Source organism: Fukomys damarensis, unplaced genomic scaffold (assembly GCF_012274545.1).
Source record: "Fukomys damarensis isolate Sample0158 unplaced genomic scaffold, DMR_v1.0_HiC HiC_scaffold_16, whole genome shotgun sequence".
Taxonomy (NCBI): domain Eukaryota; kingdom Metazoa; phylum Chordata; class Mammalia; order Rodentia; family Bathyergidae; genus Fukomys; species Fukomys damarensis.
In genome coordinates this window covers 51,570,850-51,579,147 of record NW_022900928.1, presented here as the reverse complement: position 1 = coordinate 51,579,147, position 8,298 = coordinate 51,570,850, and positions in this window count along the sequence as shown.

Genomic DNA, 8,298 nt, shown 5'->3' with positions numbered 1-8,298 from the left:
GCGCGCACACACACACACACACACACACACACACACACACACGCACACGCGTACCCTCAAGGCAACGCTGTCTAGAGGCCTCGGTGCACCCGCAAGGAGGAGCCAGGTCTTCTCCAGCACACCTGTCGCCGGGCCTGTCCACTGTGGGCCAAGACCCCCCGCGGCCTTTAAAAGCCTCCTACAGAGCCCTCCTCCTGTGGTTTGCTTGTACGCGGTGCTTTCCTTTTAGACTTAGGGGAACTCCGGCGGTACTAACCACACACTTCCCCTGGCAGGCTCGGTAGGGGATTTCCATGACCCTACAGGCGTGACTCAAGGGTGCTGCATTCTTCTGGCATTTACTGAAAGACCTTTGCTCTTGGTTAGTGGGTAAGAGGAAATCTTGATAACTGATATAGAGCTCATCAGTCAGCCTGATGGGAAGAGGCCAGAACCCCCGTCCTCTAGTCTCCATCCACCCTATGCTTAACAGGTAAAAGGATAGATTTTTGTGGGGGAGAGGTCTTCTAAAGCCAAAAAAGGTTCAGCATAAAAAAACATTGAAAAATGTTTAATCATTCTAATTATTTTTACTTTTTGTTTTGATCAAGAAAGGAGCCAGGCCTGTAATCCCAGCTCTCTGGAAGGCTGAGGAAAGAGGACTCCAAGTTTGAGTCGAGTGTGGGCAATTTGGTGACTTAGTGACACACTGTTAAAAACAAAAGACTGGTCTGGAGCTCAGTGTGAAGTTGGACTGAGATAGAAAAACTAAAATTCCTTCTAGAGCCTTTATCTTACAGGGGAGGTCTCTAATTGCATTAACACTGACAGAATCCTGATTTGAGTCTAACTGAATTGCTCTATTTTACTCCACAATCTCTCTCTGAGTAGTAGATTTAAGCAATTTTAAGGGCAGCTGTGCCAAGGCAACTGGCAGAGTTCATCCTCTGACTTTTGGATCTTCCAGTGGATCAAAGACATATCCAATGAAGTTATTCTGGATTTCATTATCCTGTGGAACTGGAATGCAGCAAGCACATTCAGAACAAAACAGGCTGTACCAGGCATCTTCTGGTTTAGGTGGATTTGGCTACATTTCCAGTTGGAATTACATCAGAAAGACTAATCTTATGCATCACATGGAGATTTCAGTGCACTTTTGAGCCCCCTTAGTTCAAGACTTTATCGAAGCTGTTTTTAACTCACTGGAGATTATTAAAAACATTTTGTGGTCCTTACATAGTTTTGATCACCAGAAGAACTGTGAAAAATCTATATTCTCTTGCCTTTGGGGCAGAGTGGGCTGGAGAGACAAGTCTTCTGTGTTGCCTGGGCTGGCTCGAAGCTCCCGGGCTCAAAGGGTTATTGCCTTGCAAGGCAATAACCAAGATATTAATTTTCTTAATGGTGTCAGGATAGACACATAGCCATTATTACCCCTACTTTGCCAGTTTTTTCATAGCGCCAATGTGTGCAAAACTGGAGGAAGAGGGTTTTCACTTCAATCCTGGCTTACAATTCTGATAAACTCCTTACATAAATGTTTTCACCTATGTCCTATTATATAACCAAAAGTATTTTTCCCTTGAAGATAATCATGTTTTGTTGTTGTTATTGTTGATGGGAGTTTTGTCTACAAAAATGCTGTTAAAAACTTCAATTTCATCATTGCCTTCCACGCAAGCACAAGGACACAAGTTCTATCCCCATACCAAAAAAACAAAACAAACAAACAAAAAAAAAAACCCTTCAATTTCAGCCTAATCCTTTCTCACTTAAAATATTTTTATAAAGATTCTACCCAGGTCTAGTGGTGTAGCTCAGTGGTAGAATGCTATCCTAGCATGGGTGAGGCCCTAGAAAGAGTCTGCTCAGAAATCTAGAACTGAAAGTGAAAGTGAAATCCCCCAGGGAACACTGTCATTGTAAATGCTAGGAATTTCCTGGTTTGCTGACAAATTCTTGGCATCTTGTAAATAAAATACGATGAGACCAGCCTTAAATAAAAGCTAATGGGGAAAAAAAAAAAAAGCTAATGGAGATCAAATTTAGGAAGAAACACTACTTATAGGCCTGTTCTCAAAATGATGAAATTTGTCTCATAAATTATGGCTTACATTTCTCCTATTGTAATGAAATATAACTCACAAGTGCCAAGTGCACAGATCTTAAAGGTTCACCATGACTTTTGATGGATGAATAATAAACTCACATAACCACAGATCAGGTCGATCAAAAACATTTTCTGTCACTTCCGAAAATTTCTTCATCTTCTTTTCCAGTCACATCAAGCTACCTGTCTCCCAGCAGTCACCCTATCCTCCACAATCACAATTAGGGTTTCAATCACCATAAATTTGGTTTGGGAAAATATAGAAGGTATTCATACTGGCTTCTTCCACTCACATTTTTTAGTTTTATCAATATCGAAGTATGGGGTGAAGGGAGGGCAGGGACAAGGGGAAAACATGAGAACCAAGACCTGTCATACAAAGGTACAAGATCCCAGTACTGAATGTAACTGTACTGTATACCTAAAATGTACCAAAAAACTCAATAAAAAGAAAAAAATATATTAAAGTATGTATCAGTAGGGTTTTTATTACTTAGTAGTTTTCCACTATTCTACACACTATAGTTTGTTTATCCATTCTCCAGCTGATGGATATTTGAGGTATTATTGGTTCAATCAATTGTAAAGAAATAAACTATGAACACTTTAGTTCAAGCATTTTTGTTAATCCATGAATTCATTTTTGTTCAATAAATACCTGAATATGGAATTACCACTGGATATGTGTATTTTTATTAGGAATGGCAAAAAGTTTTACAGTATTTGCACCATTTTAAATTCCCATCAGCAATGCATAAGAGTTGCAGTTGCTACACGTTCTTTCCAAGACTTAGTACATTAGCCTTTTTAATTTTAAGTCTTCAACTATAAAGGACATTGCACTATCCTTTTGATTTTTAGTTTTCTGGTGATTAATGATGATGATTTTATTTTCATATACTTCTTGACAATTCAAATATCACCCTTTAATTGTTCAGCAGAATTTACCACGAGGCAAGCCAGGTGTGGTGGCGCACGCCTGTAATCCTAGCACTCAGGAGGCTGAGGCAAGAGGATCGCTGTGAGTTCGAGACCAGCCTGGGCTACACAGTGAGTTCCAGGTCAGTCTCAACTACATAGTGAGACCCTGTCTCAAAAAATGAAAAAAAAAAAAGAAAGAAAGAAATTACCATGAGGCCATCATGAGGTGCCTCTTCAAATCTTCTGCCCATTTTTGAAATTGAATTGAGTTATTAATTACTGTTTTAAGGGAATTTTTACATATTCTTTTTTTTCTCATTGAGATTATTGGTACATTTTAGGGATACAGTACAGTTACATTCATCATTGGGATCTTGTACCTTTACATGACAGGTCTTGGTTCTCATTTTTTCCTCTTATCCCTGCCCTCCCTTCACCCCCTCCTCCCTTCCCTATTTACAAATACATTTCCATTATTTCATTTTCTCATGTTTTTTTTTCTTTTCCCTTATTACTTTTCTCCTACCCTTCCCATTCCCCCCACACCTTTAGCCCTTTTCTTCCTATTTCACATTGTCAATTATATCATTAGGATCTTATCTTACATATTCTATATATATGAGTTCTTTGCATGTGCACTGTGAACATTTTCTCCCCAAATCCAGTTTGCCTTTAATACTTTATTAATGGTTTCTTTTGATGAATAGGATATTTAATCCTATGAATTATAACTTACAATTTTTATCTTTCATGCACAGTGCATTTCTGTATTGTGTAAGAAGTCTTTGCTCACCCAAGATAATGAGAATTTTCTGTCCTCTTCTAGAAACTTTGTGATATTTACTTTCACATTCAGGGCTATGATTCATCATAAATTCATTTTTGCTTATGCTATGAAGTTAAAATGTCAATGTCTATTTTTTCTCTAAATAGACAACTTACTAAAACTTATTAAAACTTATTAAAAAGACCACTTCCCCTTGACTTGCTTTAGTATTTTTGTCAAAAATCAACTGAACAGCAACATATAGTGATACATTTCTGTAACCCCAACACTTTGGGAGACTGAGACAGGAGGAATACAATTTCAAGCCCAGCCTGGGCTATTTTATCAATTTAGTGAGATCTCATCTCAAAATAAAATTTTTTTAAAGGCTAGGGATATAACTCAGTACAAACACCCAGAATTCAATCCCTACTACCACCTCCCCAAAATCAACTGAACATATATATGAAACTCTGTTTCTGTGCTCTGTTATTATTTATCCTTCTGCCAATACCATATACGATATTGATTACTGTATCTTTTTAGTGAACATTGCCATCAATATAAGTTCTTCACCACAGTCATGACTATTATAAATCCTTTGAGTATTCAAATATCTTTTAGAATTGTCTTATAACTAACTTTTTAAGAAGCTGTTTGGAATTTAATTAGTAATGAGTTCAAATCAATCAATAGAACAATTTGAGAATGTTGACAGCTATATTTCTCAGGCCTTTTAAAAACTGCTTTGAGGGCCGGGGATTTAGCTCAGCAGTTCGGTGGCCTGCCTCGCTAGCACAAGGACCCGAGTTCGATTCCCGGTACAAAAAAAAAACAAAAAAACTGCTTTGAGACAAGGTCTTCATAAATTTCCCATACTAGGTTCAAACTTGGATCTTTTTGCCTTAGCCTCCCAGAGTGCTAGTATTACAGACACGTGCCATTGGATCTAGCTATTTAATCTTATCATGAACATGATGTATCCCTCCTGCTATTTGTCTGCCATACTTTATTTTACTATCAATCTATTCACCTTGCAGTGCTAGGGATTGAATTCAGGGCCTTGAATTCACTAAGCAAGGATTCTACCTCACATTTTTTTTTTTTTTTTTTTTTTTTTTGAGAATCTAAATTGCTCAGCCTAACCTTGAGCTTGTGATTTTTCTGCTTCAGCCTCTTGAGTAGCTGGGATTACAGGCACGTCCTACCATGTACAGCTTTGTCTTCTTTAACTTCTTTGTTTTCAATGCAAATAACTTCTACAATTTTCTTGTTTATTCTTAAATATTTCACATTTTGTGATGCTATTATACATACTATTTTTAATTTAACTTATCAAATGTTAATCATGCTTTTCATTGTGTTTTCAATTATTTGTGGCTAATATACAGAAATAAAATGGATTTCTATTTATTTCCCTTTTCTTGCCAAATTTACTTATTGCTGTTTTTAGATTCTTCTAGATGTTCTAGGTAAATAATCTTGTCATCTAGAGATAAAAACAATTATAAATTTTCCTTTTTCTTTTTTTCCAGTGCTAGGGACGGGACTGGACCTGTTCACACTAAGCTACATCCCCAGCCTCTTTTTTCATTTTTTATTTTGAGACAGGTTTTCATTAAGTTGCCCGGGCTGAGCTCAAACTTGTGATCCTCTTGCCTCAGCCTCCAAGAGTGCTGGAATTACAGTCATGTACCACCATCCCCAGCTTCTTGTTAAAGATCATTATGTCTCTGTTCTGGAATAGCTTTTTACTGCCTTTATAGTATTTAGCATCAGAATTATGATAGCCTCATAGAAGTACGTAAAATAAGTGTATCTACTTCCTTTAGTTTCTGAAAGCATTTGTGTTGGATTGGTGCTGACTGCGGATTTATTTACGATTTTATTTCTACCAGATTTTGCTTATTGTATTATAAATTTCTGTTATGGGGTACTCATGTCCTCAGGCCTGCTGAGTCTGTGTGATAAATTGATTCTTATCATCATGTGTGGTCATGGTCTGACTCTGGTAATACTGCTTTTCTTGAAGTCTAGCTTGAGGTTAAATGGACACCACAATTCTTCACTGAGCAATGTTGCCTTTCCTATCTTTTTCTATCCTTTTACATTCAATTTATGTATCTATTTATACTGAGAATGTCAATCTCATAAAATAGTACATATGTGGTCTTATCTTTTATTAAACCAGTATTATGAGTTCTATCTTATAATTGAAGTTATGTTTAATATACTAATTGATATAATTGAAGTTAAGTCTACCATCTTTTTATTATACTAATTTTCTCACATGATCTTTGTTCTTTTTGTATTGCTTCCTTTTGGGTTAGCTATTTTATCATTTTCCATCTGACTCTTTTATGGATATTTTAGCTATTTTTTACATGTTCGTGTAATAGTATACATAACTTATCCATGTCTATTGGAATATCATACTAGTTCTGGTATGGCTAAGAGCCTTATAAAGTTATCATTAATTTATGTTCCTCTTACTTTTTATGCATTCATTTTTAATCTATCTTATTTCTACATAGGTTTAAAAACCCACCATATCCACTTGGGTGCCGATAATTTAAAAAGCACAACATGTCTTTGTAAGAATATGGAGAAATTGGAACATTTGAGCATTGCTTGTGGAAATAGAAAATGGTTTTGTCACTGTGGAAAACAGCTTGACAGTGCCTCAAAAATTTAAACACAGAATTACCATATGACCCAGCAATCCCACTCCTAGGTACAGAGCTAAATGCTGACTCAAAACAAAATTGAAAAACTGCCACTGTTTTCCAATTCTTCAGGCCCTTTCTTCATCTTATTTTGTTTTTTACCAAATTCTTTAATATATTTTAAATAATTATTTTCAAGTTTTTAATCCATTAATTTCAATTTATGAGTCTACAGATTTTCTTCTTTGGAACATGAGGCCTATTGTTTCTTCACATGGTAAATAATTTTTCCGTATGACTGTCACCTTTAGTCATTTCTAGAAATTGAAACCCAGGCCTTATACAAGCTAGTCAAGCACTCTACCAAGGAACTACACCTTGAACCCATGACTGACCCTTTTATGACACTGCAGAATTCTAGATTATGTTATCTTCATTTACAAAGTGTAGAGAAAAAGAACTCTGGAGATGTCAGGAGTTCTAAGAGTAGAGTACAGGAGACACTTTGACTGCGACTCTGAATTGCAACTCTGCAACTCTGCTCAGTATAGTACAGTGAAAAGAACTCTGAACTTCAAATCCAAAGTATTTGCCTCTAAACCTAGTGCTAACATTCACAGTTGTCCCCTGTGAGCTTTGAGCTCTACAAACACAGATTCTATGAGATGTGGATAAAAAACTTTTTAAATTGCATCTATACTGAAAGTGTACTGATTTTTCTTGTCACTATTCCCTAAATAATATAACAATTATCTAATAGTGTTTGTATTATATTAGCTGTTATAAGTGATCCAGAAATTATTTTAAACATATAGGAAGCTCACAGAGTATATATAAGTATTATACCATTTTATACACACACCATTAGGATCTGTGGATTTTAATAGCCATGGGAGTCCTGGATCCAATCCTCATCCCCATGGGTACCAAACTGAAAATGAAAAAAGAAAAACCTTAAAGATTGGGGAGCAGTTTATAATGAAGAAACACAAATAACAAAGAATAAAGCTGGGCATGGTGGTGCATGCCTGTAATACCAGCACTCGGGAGGCTGAGGCAGGAGGATCACTGTGAGTTTGAGACCAGCCTGGGCTACACAGTGAGTTCCAGGTCAGTCTCACTATATAAATGAGACCCTGTCTCAAAAAAACAAAAACAAAAACAATAAAAATGATCTATGGGATACAATAATTGAAACTGACTTCATATTATCTTATTTATACTTGAAATTCAGGAGCAAGAAGTGGGAAAGCAAATAAATTTGTTTTGGGGTATACTGAGAAACATTTTCCCTTGGAAAATTTATAGAAACAAATGGACAGCATTTGTTTCTATAAGTGCAAATGACAGTACATTGACTTAGAGCTGAGAAAACTAGAAATGTCAGGTTTCATCAGTAAAAGATTTTGAAAACAACTGCCATCTGACATGATTAGTAGTCGTTCAACTGTGTTCAACAATTTTTTATGGGTAAAAGATTTCTGAATGTGGCTGAGGTCAATCATCCCAGTAAATAAGTATGCACTACTATGATGACATAAGAAAAATATCAACATTATAATCCAAACTGATAATGATATACGGGAAATAATATAATTCCCAACCTGATAGATGTCAGATATGCTGAGTTTGTGTTCCTCAAAATCAAAGAATGAATTCTTTTTTTTTGTTTGTTTTGGTACCGGGGATTGAACTCGGGTCCTTGCGCTTGCAAGGCAGGCCACCGAACCGCTGAGGTAAATCCCCAGCCCTCAAAGAATGAATTCTAATAATCTGCAGTAATACAGAAGATCCTAATAAGATTACTGACATTGAGAAATGGGAAGAAAGGAGCTAAAGGTGTAGGGAAGGTG